General features: G+C 46.1%; 1 non-coding gene and 1 pseudogene across 1 annotated transcript; both read left to right on the forward strand.

Moving 5' to 3' along the window:
* Positions 1 to 3,454: 3,454 nt before the first annotated feature.
* On the forward strand, positions 3,455 to 5,473 carry LOC123119521 (E3 ubiquitin-protein ligase AIRP2-like; annotated as a pseudogene).
* A 143-nt stretch (positions 5,474 to 5,616) lies between these two features.
* Positions 5,617 to 5,690, forward strand: TRNAI-UAU (transfer RNA isoleucine (anticodon UAU)). Its single transcript has one exon. It is a non-coding gene; the product is annotated as a tRNA-Ile (tRNA).
* The last annotated feature ends 9,763 nt before the right edge of the window (positions 5,691 to 15,453 follow it).

Here is a 15,453-nt window from a genome sequence, read left to right on the forward strand (position 1 = left end):
GGGGAAGACCAACTCCAAGAAGGAGGACAAGCGGGATGCAACATCGAACGCCTTGATCGCAAGCGTGGAGGGCATGATTAACAAGGACTCAAGAGAGGAGGAGCTCCGGCATTTCAAAGAGGAGCAAATGAACGCCTTCATGGAGATCCAAAGGAGGAGGCTAGAGATGGACGCGGAGAAGCAAGCCAAGATGCTTGAGTTTGAGGCGGAGAAGCAAGCCAAGATGCTCGAGATCGAGGCGGCCAACGCCAAGACCAAGGCCAAAGAAGTGGCTCTCGCAAGCATGATGACCGGGGTGGAGATCATGAAGGTGGATCTCAGCACCGTGTCGCCAAGGAAGAGGCCGTGGTTCGAGAAGATGCAGGCTGACATGCTCAAGTTCACCGACGAGTGATCTCGTGGCCGCGAGCGCCTTCTTTTTTGTATGTCGTCTTGTGCGCTGACATGACCACAGGGCCGTGATGGCGTGGTTGAACTCAAGTCCACCCTCTTTTGTGTGCTGGCATGTGTGCCGGCCTTTGGCGAGTGCGCCATCATGAACTGTGTAGTGATATTTTTTGAAGCCGACAATGTATGCCGGCGCTGGCATGGTGCCGGCATTAGATGTGGCCGCTGCCATAATCTATGGCCGCGAGCCTTTTTTAAAAATTGAGTGCGGACATAAAAATGGTTCGGCGCGTTGGACGCACTGCCAACCCAAATACAAAACAGGGCGGATGCCGGGCGGGCGGCCGACCCAAACGGACATAAAGCAGACAAATGCGTCGCCTGTTTGGGTCGGCCCGTTGGAGTTGCTCTTAAAACGCCCGCTAAATTACAATTGGGTACGCCTTGGCCGCTTCCACCGCAAGGATCTCGTCAGGATGGAGAGAGGGCCATTGTTGGATCTCACAACAAGAAGAAACCATCTGCATCGATCTTGTGGCGGCGGCAGCAACAGCTAGCTAGCGCAGGCCGCAGCAGCAACACCTAGCTAGCTAGCGGCGGCGGCGGCAGCTAGCTCGCAGAGCTGCAACTAGGGTGCGGTGGTCGCTGATGTTGAGGCTTTGAGGCGAGGTCGCGCTTGGGGAAGACCGTGGTGCGAGCTGAAAGTTCCCTTCTGCCAATTGTTTCTTATTTTTCAGGTCCAGTAAAAATTGCCCCCATTCCCATAGATATAGCGGAAACGGTCCCAAAATATGCAGGATCCCGCAAAAAAGAATCTGGGATGGTTGAATATACGTGATCTCTCCGGGGTGAAAAAACCTGCCTCCATCCCGTTAACCGGCGTTATTTTGTTGGATGGCCCGGTTTACGCTAGAGATGCTCTTAGCCCGAAAAGAAAAACAATCGAGACCTGACACGCGCCACATAGGGGGACAGATGGAGCGAGCGAATAAACCAAAGAGAAAATTCTAAAAAAAATCTTGACTTCATAGAGCCGATCTGAATCGACCCTGAATTCTCAATCCTTGAAATTAGCACCCTGTACTTGTCAATCCTGGTCAATCTGTCTTTAGACCTGTTTGTCACGCCAGGAAAAAGGTCAATTCCGAACGAGATGCTCACGTGTCATCTACATGTTCTTCCTCACTCTCTAGCGCATGACCATGCAAACCCAAGAATACGCAGGCAACACTGCTAACTTGTTGCAGATAATAACTGTGTTATCTAGCAGTGGTTGCCTCTCCATTTGCATGGTGGAGGAAGAGATTAGCATGCTTGACATTGTGGATATGCATGCCATACATGTTTGTGCTCTTCAAGTGGGAGAAGATGTGTGTGACAAGTGGACTAGCTTAGTCACCGAGAGAAGTTATGATCCCACTAGGGATTATCTGTTTCTCAGCACCCCAAAATTGGTGTAGATTGGGAGAAGGTCGGGATTGACCGGGATCGATAAGTACGGAGTGCTAATTTTAGGGATTGAAAGTTCAGGATTTAATTCAAACTGGCTCTACGAGATAAAGGTTTTGCTTTAGATTAAACCAAATAGCGCTACGATTTGTGCAGATCCGACGGTCACAAAAAATAGCCTGAAGCAAATTTTAAAATAAATGACTCAAAATTAGAAAAATTGTTATTTTATACATGCGAAATTTGACATGAATTATCTTTATAAATGCCACCACATAAAATTTAGAAAGCCCGTGGCAACGCACGGATATTGTACTAGTACTCAATAAAAAAGACAGTATACTCGTACGGACAAAAGTAATATGTACTCAACAAAAACAGTATATATCCCTTTTCCTTCAAGGGACATAAAAAATGCATGGATTCTTTTTTGTGTGGAACGGTGCATGCACATGGACGGGTTAGGCATCCGGTATTGAATCCCTTTATTTTAGGATCAATCAGGACGCATGCATGTGTGTGGTCGTTGCATGCAACGGTTCAGTTTTATCTTCTCTCACTGTTTGTTTCTTGCGATTAGCTATATTCAAACTGGAGTATAGGTTAGTTTCAAAAAAAAAAAAACTGAAATATAGGTTAAGAGATGGGAGTATGTACCCCTGGGAATATAAAAGAGGAGTCCTACATATATAGTATTGCGGATGTCAATAGTTTTAATATAAATTTAGTTATATATATCTTCTGACTTAAGACAAATCTTATATGCGAAGTACTCTCTTTGTAAATAAACGTCTTATAGTTGTTTACAAAGGTTTTTTTTTTGCGGGGTAGTTGTTTACAAAGGTTGTGAAAAGAAATAGAAGGAGTACAAGATAACCATCATAGTGTAATTTACTATAAACATCTATACCACACGGTAGATGTGATAAGCAAATTGAAATTAAGGTACGATACTAAACTATAAAACATTTGCCCCCTGGTCCAAGAAAGAGCCATTGGATTACTCCCCAATCACCATTCGCCAAGGCATGTCCCGAGATAACCACAACCTTGAGTGCTTGACCGAACCACCAACCGTTCTTTGCCCGGGGGCGGGGGTCAAGTGCATCAACCTACCTAGATAAGGTTTCCACGGCCCCACCGTGAGCCGCACCCGGCATCCCAAACAAAAAGCAAAACCAAGGGAGCCCCCTGATTTCCTCCTTCCGCTCCTACGGGACCCACAAATCCACTGCACCTCATCCGGTCCGCCTCGAAAAAAGAAAATATCCGATTGCCGATACTGCCATGTCGGCCTAGGCTTCTGCTGGACCCATCTGTCAGCGAACGTGTTAGTACGTGACGCACACCGGGGCGCAGCGCCCGTAGGTGGACGTTGTTTCCGGATATTTCTCCGTGGGCCCTGGCTCGGCAGGAAACCCAACTCCGCCTCGTTCCACCAGTAATGTACCCACCCGATTACCTACTTTCAATGCCAAGAAGGTCCGACCCACGAGCGGACACACCTGTCAGCGAGAAAGAGTAAACCTCGTGTCTTTTTGGCGCGTGAACGAGGGATGTTAATGCTCCACTGGATCGCACAAAGGACTGCCACGCGGGCCCCGTTCACTGTTCCTCGTCGCCTCCCCAACCCCTCGAGAGTGGCAACAAAAGGAGGAGTACGGCTCGGATTAGAGTTGGACTCAGCAAAGAGCGCAGCAAAAGTGGTGGGAAAGCAATCCAAGCCCGCAGCTTAAGGGGGAGGCAGCGGAGCACAATCCAGTCCAATCCGATCACCACCCGAGTAGACCAGACCAGAGCGGAGCAGCCGGGAGAAGGAGGAGGAGGTTTAGCTAGGGTTCTCGCCGGCGGTCCATCGATCGGCTCATCGATGCGGAGGTTCCAGGAGTCCGTCAAGGCCCTCGAGGCCGACATCGAGCACGCCAATGCGCTGTGAGTGCAACTACCCTCCCCAATTACCCAGATTTTGCGTGCGCTTTTCGTCGTTGATGTGCCTCGCTGATTAATTTGGCTGCGTCCTCTGCTCCTGCTGCGCAGGGCGTCGGAGTTCCTGAGGGACTACGACGGGTCGGTCATCCAGATGCGGATGGCCTACAGCGCCGTCGCGCATGTCCTCGTCCAGTGGACCGACTGCAGACTCGCCAGCGCGCTCGGCCTCCTCAAGATTATGATCTACAAGGTCCTCACTGAATTTCATCGCAGCCGTTCTGCAATTTCAGCGCTTTGCTCTGTCCGATTAGTTCTTCGCATCTGCTTGCTGACTGAATTTTGATAAATTTCTGGTAACGCAGGTGTACGCGGAGGATGGCACGACGACCTTGCCAAGTTGGGAGAGGGAGGCCAGCATCAGAGAATTCTACGGTACTTTTCTTAATTGTTATTACCTCTCAATCCAAGCAAAACCATGGAAGCAGCAGAGTCCTGCTGTTTCCCTACATAGATAGAAAAAAAGGCATGGAAGACTCCACATGTTCATCCACATTGTTTGCGTCGCGGCAGGTGTTATATTCCCGTCGTTGCTTCAGCTGCCAAGCGGGATCACTGAACTGGACGACAGGAAGCAAAGGAGGCTGTGCGTGGACAAGTTCAAGAGAAGGGATGGCGATTTCTCTCACCTGGATTTGGAGAGGGAGGTCGAGTGTGGGATTTGTCTGGAGGTGAACGCTAAAATCGTGCTGCCCGACTGTACGCACTCCTTGTGCTTGAGGTGCTTCGAAGAATGGTATGAAATTCCCTCGTCTCCCTCATTCGATCGCCTGCAAAAGTCATTGCTTCAATCATTTGCGCAATTTTTTTTATAGCTTAGATGTAGTCAAGTAGTTCATCTGTGCCATCTACGCCTTATCCTACTGATCTAACTGACAACCTGTTTCCCGAGCTTTGGTGTCATGGTATTATTTATAGTTCAACAATCTGTTCCCATTACCAAAACACAATCTGTTTTGTTTTGGATGCATTTCATAACCCTCATAAAGAAAGGGTAAACTTTTGTAGTTCAACAATCCGTTTTCTTTTCAGGCAAGTTCAACAATCAGTTGCATGCATGCAGATTATGCCAAACAGAGCCCCAACATTTATTTAAATTATGAGAAACATTTACATACACAAAGCCTGCTTCATATGTTCGTCAGGTTCTCCCAATAAAATTGACATGCCAGCTCAATGCTTTAATTACCTCAGGAGATTTGCTTCACTTTCTTGATGTCATTATTTAACACTTCTTGGATTTCATATTGTGTTTGTTACTCATCGAGCAAAACAATTCCATCCATGCTCTTCCTGCCTAACTTGTCACATTCTTCACTCTGTTCCAATTTGCCGGACCACTTAATACGTTTGATGACGACGATAACAAGGTTTGCTCTCCTCGCAGGAATGCTAAATCAAAGTCGTGCCCTTTTGCCGCGCCTGTCTCCAAAAGGTGAAGCCGAGCAGTCTGTGGGTGTACACCGATGATCGTGATGTTGTAGACATGGATGCATTGACGAGTGAAAACATTAGGAGATTGTTTATGTACATAAATAAGCTGCCACTTGTAGTCCTCCATGTTGTTGACCTTGACATTTATGAGTACCATAGCAAATAGAATGCCTTGTTCACATTTGACTGTGTTCAGATCAGCACCGAGTTGATGCTACCGATTTTGTCATTCTGAGTTATTCGAGTCAGACAGAAACCAATTAGTCGGTCGAGGTTAGGTTTACAAAACATATCGTAAACATATCGGGCAGAAGGTTAGAGATCTGAATAATTAAGTAAGAAATTAAATCAAATAGCAAAGCTCCCGTAGCTCAGTTGGTTAGAGCGTTGGTCTTATGAGCCGAAGGTCGCGGGTTCGAGCCCCGCCGGGAGCAAAATAACATTCCTTAGTTACATAAAAAATGGTTAACATAATCTGTCGGTGTTTTCCCTCTAAACAATCCGAAATTTGGTGGTTCACATAATCTGCCGATGTTCCTTTTTTTTTCCTGTTTCAATACCCCTAAATCTAAACAATCCGAAATTTGGTGGTTCACATAATCCGCCGATGTTCTTCTTTTTTCCTTAGTTACATAAAAAATGGTTAACATAATCTGTCGGTGTTTTCCCTCTAAACAATCCGAAATTTGGTGGTTCACATAATCTGCCGATGTTCCTTTTTTTTTCCTGTTTCAATACCCCTAAATCTAAACAATCCGAAATTTGGTGGTTCACATAATCCGCCGATGTTCTTCTTTTTTCCTGTTTCAATACCCCTAAATAATTCAATACCGGTCAAAGAATGCCTTTGGGTGGTTTGCCTCGATCTAGTGCAGACAGACGTGGCAATGGTGCTTGGGTACTTAAATAATTGAAAAAGAAATTACTACCTTGAAGAAACTTGGTGGTTCACATAATCCCGCCCGAAGCAACATTGCTTGGGCACATAAATAATTGAATACCGGTTCACATAATCCGCCGATGTTCCTTTTTTTTCCTGTTTCAATACCCCTAAATCTAAACAATCCGAAATTTGGTGGTTCACATAATCCGCCGATGTTCTTCTTTTTTCCTGTTTCAATACCCCTAAATAATTCAATACCGGTCAAAGAATGCCTTTGGGTGGTTTGCCTCGATCTAGTGCAGACAGACGTGGCAATGGTGCTTGGGTACTTAAATAATTGAAAAAGAAATTACTACCTTGAAGAAACTTGGTGGTTCACATAATCCCGCCCGAAGCAACATTGCTTGGGCACATAAATAATTGAAAGAAAATATCATTTTACTACCTTGAAAAAAATAACATTCCTTGGACACATAAAAAATGGTTAACATAATCTGTTGGTGTTTTCCCTCTAAACAATCCGAAATTTGGTGGTTCACATAATCCGCCGATGTTCTTTTTTTTTCTGTTTCAATACCCCTAAATCTAAACAATCCGAAATTTGGTGGTTCACATAATCCGCCGATGTTCTTCTTTTTTCCTGTTTCAATACCCCTAAATAATTCAATACCGGTCAAAGAATGCCTTTGGGTGGTTTGCCTCGATCTAGTGCAGACAGACGTGGCAATGGTGCTTGGGTACTTAAATAATTGAAAAATAAATTACTACCTTGAAGAAACTTGGTGGTTCACATAATCCCGCCGGAAGCAACATTGCTTGGGCACATAAATAATTGAAAGAAAATATAATTTTACTACCTTGAAAAAAATAACATTCCTTGGACACATAAAAAATGGTTAACATAATCTGTTGGTGTTTTCCCTCTAAACAATCCGAAATTTGGTGGTTCACATAATCCGCCCATGCTCTTTTTTTTCCTGTTTCAATACCCCTAAATCTAAACAATCCGAAATTTGGTGGTTCACATAATCCGCCGATGTTCTTTTTTTTTCCTGTTTCAATACCCCTAAATAATTCAATACCGGTCAAAGAATGCCTTTGGGTGGTTTGCCTCGATCTAGTGCAGACAGACGTGGCAATGGTGCTTGGGTACTTAAATAATTGAAAAAGAAATTACTACCTTGAAGAAACTTGGTGGTTCACATAATCCCGCCGGAAGCAACATTGCTTGGGCACATAAATAATTGAAAGAAAATATCATTTTACTACCTTGAAAAAAATAACATTCCTTGGACACATAAAAAATGGTTCACATAATCTGTTGGTGTTTTCCCCTCTAAACAATCTGAAATTTGGTGGTTCACATAATCCGCCGATGTTCTTTTTTTCTTTTGTTTCAGTACCCCTAAATAATTCAATACCGGTCAAAGAACGCCTTTGGGTGGTTTGCCTCGATCTAGTGCAGACAGACGTGGCAATGGTGCTTGGGCACTTAAATAATTGAAAAAGAAATTACTACCTTGAAGAAACTTGGTGGTTCACATAATCCCGCCGGAAGCAACATTGCTTGGGCACATAAATAATTGAAAGAAAATATCATTTTACTACCTTGAAGAAGCTTGGTGGTTCACATAATCCGAAATTTGGTGGTACACATAATCCATCGATGCTCTTCTTTTTCCCGTTTCATTGCCCCATAAATAATTGAATACCGGTCAAAGAACGCCTTTGGGTGGTTTGCCTCGAGCTACTACTGACGCGGTAATGGTGCTTGGGCACTTAAAGAATTGATTTATTTCATTTTACTACCTTGAAAAAAATTGGTGGTTCACATAATCCGGAACTTGGCGGTTCACATAATCCGTCGATGTTCTTTTATTTTCTGTTTCATTACCCCCTAAACAATCCAATATCGGTAAAAGAATGCCTTTGGGTGGTTTGCCTTGATCTAGTGCAGACAGACGTGGCAATGGTGCTTGGGCACTTAAATAATTGAAAAAGAAATTACTACCTTGAAGAAACTTGGTGGTTCACATAATCCCGCTGGAAGCAACATTGCTTGGGCACATAAATAATTGAAAGAAAATATCATTTTACTACCTTGAAGAAGCTTGGTGGTTCACATAATCTGAAATTTGGTGGTACACATAATCCATCGATGTTCTTCTTTTTCCTGTTTCATTACCCTCTAAATAATCCAATACCGGTAAAAGAACGCCTTTGGGTGGTTTTCCTCAAGCTAGCGCTGACGTGGTAATGGTGCTTGGGCATATAAAGAATTGATTTTTTTTCATTTTACTACCTTGAAAAAACTTGGTGGTTCACATAATCCGAAATTTGGTGGTTCACATAATCCGTCGATGTTCTTCTATTTCCTGTTTCATTACCCCCTAAACAATCCAATACCGGTCAATGAACACCTTTGGGTCGTTTGCCTCGATCTAGTGCAGATGTGGCAATGGTGCTTGGGCACTTAAATAATTGAAAAAAAGATACTACCTTGAAGAAACTTGGTGGTTCACATAATCCTGCCGAGAGCAACATCGCTTGGGCACATAAATATTGAAAAAAAATTCTTTTTACTACCTTGAAGAAACTTGGTGGTTCACATAATCCGCTGATGTTTTTTTCCTGTTTCATACCCCCTAAACAATCCAATACCGCCCAAAATACGCCTTTGGGTAGTTTGCCCCGAGCTAGTGCTGACGTGGCAATGGTCAAAGGCAGTTTTACCCTCAAGAAACTTTGGTGGTTCACGTAACCCCTACCCTGAAGAAACTTGGTGGTTCACATCACCCCCTGATATTTTTTCCTGTTCCATTAGCCCCTAAATAATCCAATACCTGCCAAAAAATGCCCTTGGGTGGTTTGCCTCGAGCTAGTGCTGACGTGGCAATTGTCAAAGGCGGTACCCTGAAGAACTGGTTCACATAATCCGCTGATTTTTTCCCTGTTCCATTACCCCCTAAACAATCCAATACTGGCCAAAAACGCCTTTGGGTGGTTTGCCTCGAGCTAGTGCTGACGTTGCAATGGTCAAAGGCGGTTTTACCCTGAAGAAACTTTGGTGCTTCACGTAACCCCTACCCCGAAGAAACTTGGTGGTTCACAGAACCCCCTGATGTTTTTTCCTGTCCCATTACCCCCTCAAATGTCCAATGCCGGCGAAAAAACACCCTTGGGTGGTTTGCTTCGAGCTAGTGTTGATGCGGCAATGGTCAAAGGCGGTTTTACCCTGAAGAAACTGGTTCACATAACCCCTACCCTGAAGAAACTTTGGTTCACATAACCCCTTGTTGTTTTTCTTCTGTTCCATTACCCCCTAAACAATTCAATATCGGCCAAAAAAGCCCTTGGTGGGTTGCCTCGAGTAGTGCTGACGTGGCAATGGTAAAAGATGGTTTTAACCTGAAGAAACTTGGTGGTTCACATAACCCCATGATGTTCTTTTTACTACCTTGAAGAAAATAAAAATAAAATCATTTTACTACCTTGAAGAAACTTGGTGGTTCACATAATTCGCAGATTTTTTCCTGTTCCATTACCCCCTAAACAATGCAATACCGACGAAAAACCGCCCTTGGGTGGTTTGCCTCCAGCTAGTACTGACGTGGCAATGGTCAAACGCGGTTTTACCCTAAAGCAACTTGGTAGTTCACATAACCCGCCTCATGTTTTTTTCCTATTCCATTACCCCCTAAACAAACCAATACCGACCAAAAAATGCCCTTGGGTGGTTTGTCTCGAGCTAGTGCGGATGTGGCAATGGTCAAAGGAGGTTTTACCTTGAAGAAACTTGGTGGTTCACATAACCCCTACCCTAAAGAAACTTTGGTTCATGTAACCCCCTGATGTTATTCTTCTGTTCCATTACCCCCTAAAAAATCCAGTACCGGCCAAAAAACGCCCTTCGGTGGTTTGCCTCGAGCTAGTGTTAACGTGGCAATGGTCAAAGGCGGTTTTACCCTAAAGAAACCTGGTGGTTCACATAACCCCCTGATTTTTTCTGTTCCATTACCCCTAAATAATCCAATACCGGCCAAAAAACACCCTCAGGTGGTTTGCCTCGAGCTAGTGCTGACATGGCAATGGTCAAAGGTGGTTTTTACATGCAGGTGGGATCCCTCGCAGGTGAGGAAATAAAAAAGAGCTATCGTATCCGGGCCTTACCTTTTCAAAATTTTGGCCCAACCCAACCCAGCGAGGGGCAAGGTTGTCTTCAACCCCTTGCCAGGAGGACGACGAGATTGCAGAGCGTGCACTAGCAGCCGCCCCCCTCTTAGGGAGACTCCCCATTGTTCACCTCCCCACACAAGAGTTGAGCAAGACCCCCTGGACCTATCCCCCCTCACGCAACTCATTCTTTCCCTCTCTGTTTCCTAGATTTGAGCACTACAACGAGCACGGTAGAGCACTAACCGCCTTAGACGTAGCCACTAGACATCCCTCGCCAAGCCATAGTGTCCGGAGCCTCCAACATCTCCCGTCGGTCCTCTGCCTTGAAGGATTCAAGCACGGATGCTCGGAGCCAACCCAATCGAGCCGCCCTCTCTTACTACGACCGCCGGACACCGACGAACGATTTGTCACACACAGACGAGCCCCGGCCTAGCCTCCACCTCCATTAGACTTACGGTGAGCCTCTCCCAGTTTCCCCTCCTCTAGATCTCACACTGATGTTGTAGCCATTGTCCACACGAGCTTAGCATCACCGCCTGCCATGGTCGACATGCTCCTCATTGCCGAACTCTCCTTGCGTTGTTCTGCTGTTTGTCGTGCTGCCCTAGGTCTGTAGATTCCGCCCATCTCCCTAGTTTGCACGGGTTTGTGGCGTAATGCCCATGCTGTCGGAACGGTGGCTCTGCCGCCACTCAGCTTGCCTGCTTCTTGCCATCGTGCAGCCTCATGTGACCACCCATGGACGCACGCGAGTGCGGGATACACCCTGGTATCCTCAACGCCGCTGCCAAGGCCTCCGACGGGACATCGCTGTGATTTTAGGCCGCCGACAGTTAACCCTGGCCGTGCCAAAGTGGTGTCATTAATTTAGGTTGTCCAGACATTGACATGTGGGTCCTCCTATGTTCATGATGCAGTTAGGACTAAATTGATCCATGTTAGTCCCTGCACAATCAAGATATAGGCCCTAGTGTCATACTTGACTATGCACAGTCAGCATTGACCGGGCCCAACAGTTAGTAAGACTTTCTAGCTGAGAGGGAGCCACCCGCAGGCCAAAACCACCTTTGACCATTGCCACATGAGCACCAGCTCGAGGCAAAGCATCGATGGGCATTTGTTGGCCGGTATTGGATTGTTTGGGGGGGGGGGGGGGGTAAGGGAACAGAAAAAACATCAAGGGGTTATGTGAACCACCAAATTTCTTCAAGGTAGTAAAATGGTTTTTTAGCCAAACTGATTTTTATTTGTATTCTATTTCAATATTTTCCATGAGATATGAGATAGTTCTTCTAATTAATTTAGCATGGAAGTACAAACCATCTAAAATAAACTTAACACATAAAAGAACCAAAATATCGGCAGCATTTCCCGTTAATTAGCATAGTATCGTTATTTGGATAATAAGTTCCAACACCATATATATCAAACTCACACCTATGACACAACATATATATCACGAGCATGAACATATCCGCACAAGCATCAAAGTTGTCACAAGTGAAGGAAATATGCCCTAGAGGTAATAATAAATTTGTTATTTTATATTTCCTTATATCATGATAAATTTCTATTATTCATGCTAGAATGTATTAACCAGAAACTTGATACATGTGTGAATACATAGACAAAACACTGTGTCCCTAGTATGCCTTTACTAGACTAGCTCGTTTATCAAAGATGGTTCAGTTTCCTAGCCATGGACATGTGTTGTCATTAGATGAACGGGATCACATCATTAGGAGAATGATGTGATGGACAAGACCCATCCGTTAGCATAGCATAATGATCGTTCAGTTTTATTGCTACTGCTTTCTTCATGTCAAATACATATTCCTCCGACTATGAGATTATGCAACTCCCGGACACCGGAGGAATGCCTTGTGTGCTATCAAACGTCGCAATGTAACTGGGTGATTATAAATATGCTCTACAGGTATATCCGAAGGTGTTTGTTGGGTTGGCATAGATCGAGATTAGGATTTGTCACTCCGAGTATCGGAGAGGTATCTCTGGGCCCTCTCGGTAATGCACATCATATGAAGCCTTGAAAGCAATGTGACTAATGAGTTAGTTGCGGGATGATGCATTACAGAACGAGTAAAGAGACTTACTGGTAACGATACTGAACTAGGTATGAAGATACCGATGATCGAATCTTGGGAAGTAACGTACTGATGACAAAGGGAATAACGTATGTTGACAACGGTTCGACCGATAAAGATGTTCGTAGAATATGTGGGAGCCAATATGAGATCCAGGTTTCGCTATTGGTTATTGACCGGAGAGGTGTCTTGGTCATGTCTACATATGTCTCGAACCCGTAGGGTCCGCACGCTTAACGTTCGACGACGATTTGTATTATATGAGTTATGTGATTTGGTGACCAAATGTTGTTCAGAGTCCTGAATGAGATCACAGACATGACGAGGAGCCTTGAAATGGTCGAGAGGTAAATATTGATATATTGGAAGGTAGTATTCGGACACCGGAAGTGTTCCGGAATGTATCGGGTACATATCAGAGTACCGGAGGGGTTACCGGAACCACCCGGGGAAAGATATGGGCCATATGGGCCATAGGAGGGAGGCGCACCAGCCCACAAGGGGTGGCGCATCCCCACCAGGGAAGGAGGCCGAATTGGACAAGGAGAGGGTGCGGCGCCCCTGTCGGTGTCAAAACCGGCGGATCTCAGGTAGGGGGTCCCGAACTGTGCGTCTAGGCGGATGGTAATAGGAGACAAGGGACACGATGTTTTTACCCAGGTTCGGGCCCTCTCGATGGAGGTAAAACCCTACTCCTGCTTGATTAATATTGATGATAGGGGTAGTACAAGAGTAGATCTACCACGAGATTAGAGAGGCTAAACCCTAGAAGCTAGCCTATGGTATGATTGTTGTTCGTCCTACGGACTAAAACCCTCCGATTTATATAGGCACCGAAGAGGGTTATGGTTACACAGAGTCGATTACAATGGTAGGAGATCTACATATCCGTATCGCCAAGCTTGCCTTCCACGCCAAGGAAAGTCCCATCCGGACACGGGATGAAGTCTTCAATCTTGTATCTTCATAGTCCAGGAGTCCGGCCAAAGGTGATAGTTCGGCTATCCGGACACCCCCTAATCCAGGACTCCCTCAGTAGCCCCTGAACCAGGCTTCAATGACGACGAGTCCGGCGCGCATATTGTCTTCGGCATTGCAAGGCGGGTTCCTCCTACGAATACTTCATAGAAGATTTTGAACACAAGGATAGTGTCCGGCTCTGCAAAATAAGTTCCACATACCACCGTAGAGAGAATAATATTTACACAGATTCAATCTGCTGACGTATTCCGTGGCATCACACCACAGCCAAGCCTTTATTGAATCGTTTTTACTGTCCCACCTCAGCGCGTTTAGCGAGGTGGTTTCCTTGGCACGTCTTGTCAAAGCAGAGATCGTGTCCCCTTATTCCGGGATTCTCATTAATACGGGCGCGGGTAACCTAGTCGTGCCCGTTGGCACGTCTCCTCTATCGAAGGCGAGTCCCGAGCGGTCACGGGGAATGCTCTTGGATTTCAACCTCTTTATAAAGAGACCAAGGCTCCACTCCTTTCTTTCAATCTCAATCAAATCGGCCCCTCGCCTTGAGTTCCAACACCCAAAGCTCCAGATTCAGGCGCTTCGGACCTTCGATGATGTCCAGCTCCGACCTGCAAGGCCGGTGGATGCCTTCCTTCGTTAAAGAAGAAGACGTGCTAAAGCTAAGAGATGCCAGGTATATAACTGGCGAAATTTCGCATAGGCTGCCTGCCCAAGGGCAGGTTATTCCCACTCCCAAGCCTGGCGAAAGCGTGGTGTTCGCGTCTCACTTTCTTCTGGGGCTAGGCTTCCCGATGGACCCCTTCGTGAGGGGGCTCATGTTTTACTATGGGTTGGAATTTCATGACTTGGATTCAGATTCCATCCTCCACATCTCATCGTTCATTGTCGTATGCGAAGCCTTCCTCCGCATTACCCCTCACTTCGAATTGTGGCTCAAGACCTTCAAAGTGGAGCCGAAGATGATCAAGGGGCAGCAGACAGAGTGCGGAGGGGCTGTTATAAGCAAGAATGCTGATGCTCCATGGCCCGAGGGCTCTTTTCAAGGGGAGCTCAGCCTATGGCAACAAGAGTAGTTTTATATCACAACTCCCAGGGGCACCAAATGGGTGGCTCCACCTATCTTTCGCTCGGGTCCTCCACCGCGGCTGGCGTCATGGGTTAATAAATGACTTTACTAGGGGCCGTCCAAGGATGTGCCCTTGTTGCAGGGCCGTATTCAAGACCTCCTAGAGAGAGAGATCACTCTAGTCATAGTTGCGCAGGTCATGCTGATTCGTCGCACCCTGCCCTGCAAATGTCGCCTCCTCCGCCTGTGGGAATTTAACCCGGAGGGACCACGAGTTCTCCAACATTTTATGGGCTCAACGACCGTGGAGATGTACAAGCTTTTCTTTGGATCACAAGCGATGTGTCCGGACTTGACCGAGGATGCAGGTCTGAGCTGCAATCGCCCGGATACTCAAGTAAGTAGCCCTATACCCGGACACGCTATCCCATATTTATCATGAACTTGCCCTTTAAAAGAGTTGTTCCTTGAACAGGAGTGGATAGCGAAAGCAAAGTTAATCAGGTGTCTGGCCCCCCTCCCTGAGACCACGCCGGATCCCGTGTTAACCAGGATGCTGGAGGTTGCGCCTTCAGAAGAAGGTGAAGGGGGGAACAAGGAAGCTACCGCCTCCGTGAAGGAGGCTGTCAGGAAAGGAGGGATCGAGAATCCCTCCATCCAAGGGAAGAAGAGGACCGCCTCTGAAGACCCGGAGACCATGGTCTCAAAGCGGGGGAAGAAATCTTCGTCAGAGGGTCCTGCGCCGAGGGATGGTTCGACCACATTGTGCCCCCAAGGGGATCAGCCCTCCACCGAGCCGTAAGTAAAAAGGGGAGTTTTTTTTAAAATAAAGGATATCCCTGCCCTATTTCTGATGAAGATAACCGAAATTTACCTTGTAGTTCGGATCTTAGCCCTTCTCAGCAGAGCTCATCTTCAGGGGATCTTCGTCCGGAGATGATGGAGAGCGAAACGCCTCCCCCTGCCGTACCGTCTTACGAGGC

The sequence above is a fragment of the Triticum aestivum genome, chromosome 1B (genome assembly GCF_018294505.1).
Source record: "Triticum aestivum cultivar Chinese Spring chromosome 1B, IWGSC CS RefSeq v2.1, whole genome shotgun sequence".
Lineage (NCBI taxonomy): Eukaryota > Viridiplantae > Streptophyta > Magnoliopsida > Poales > Poaceae > Triticum > Triticum aestivum.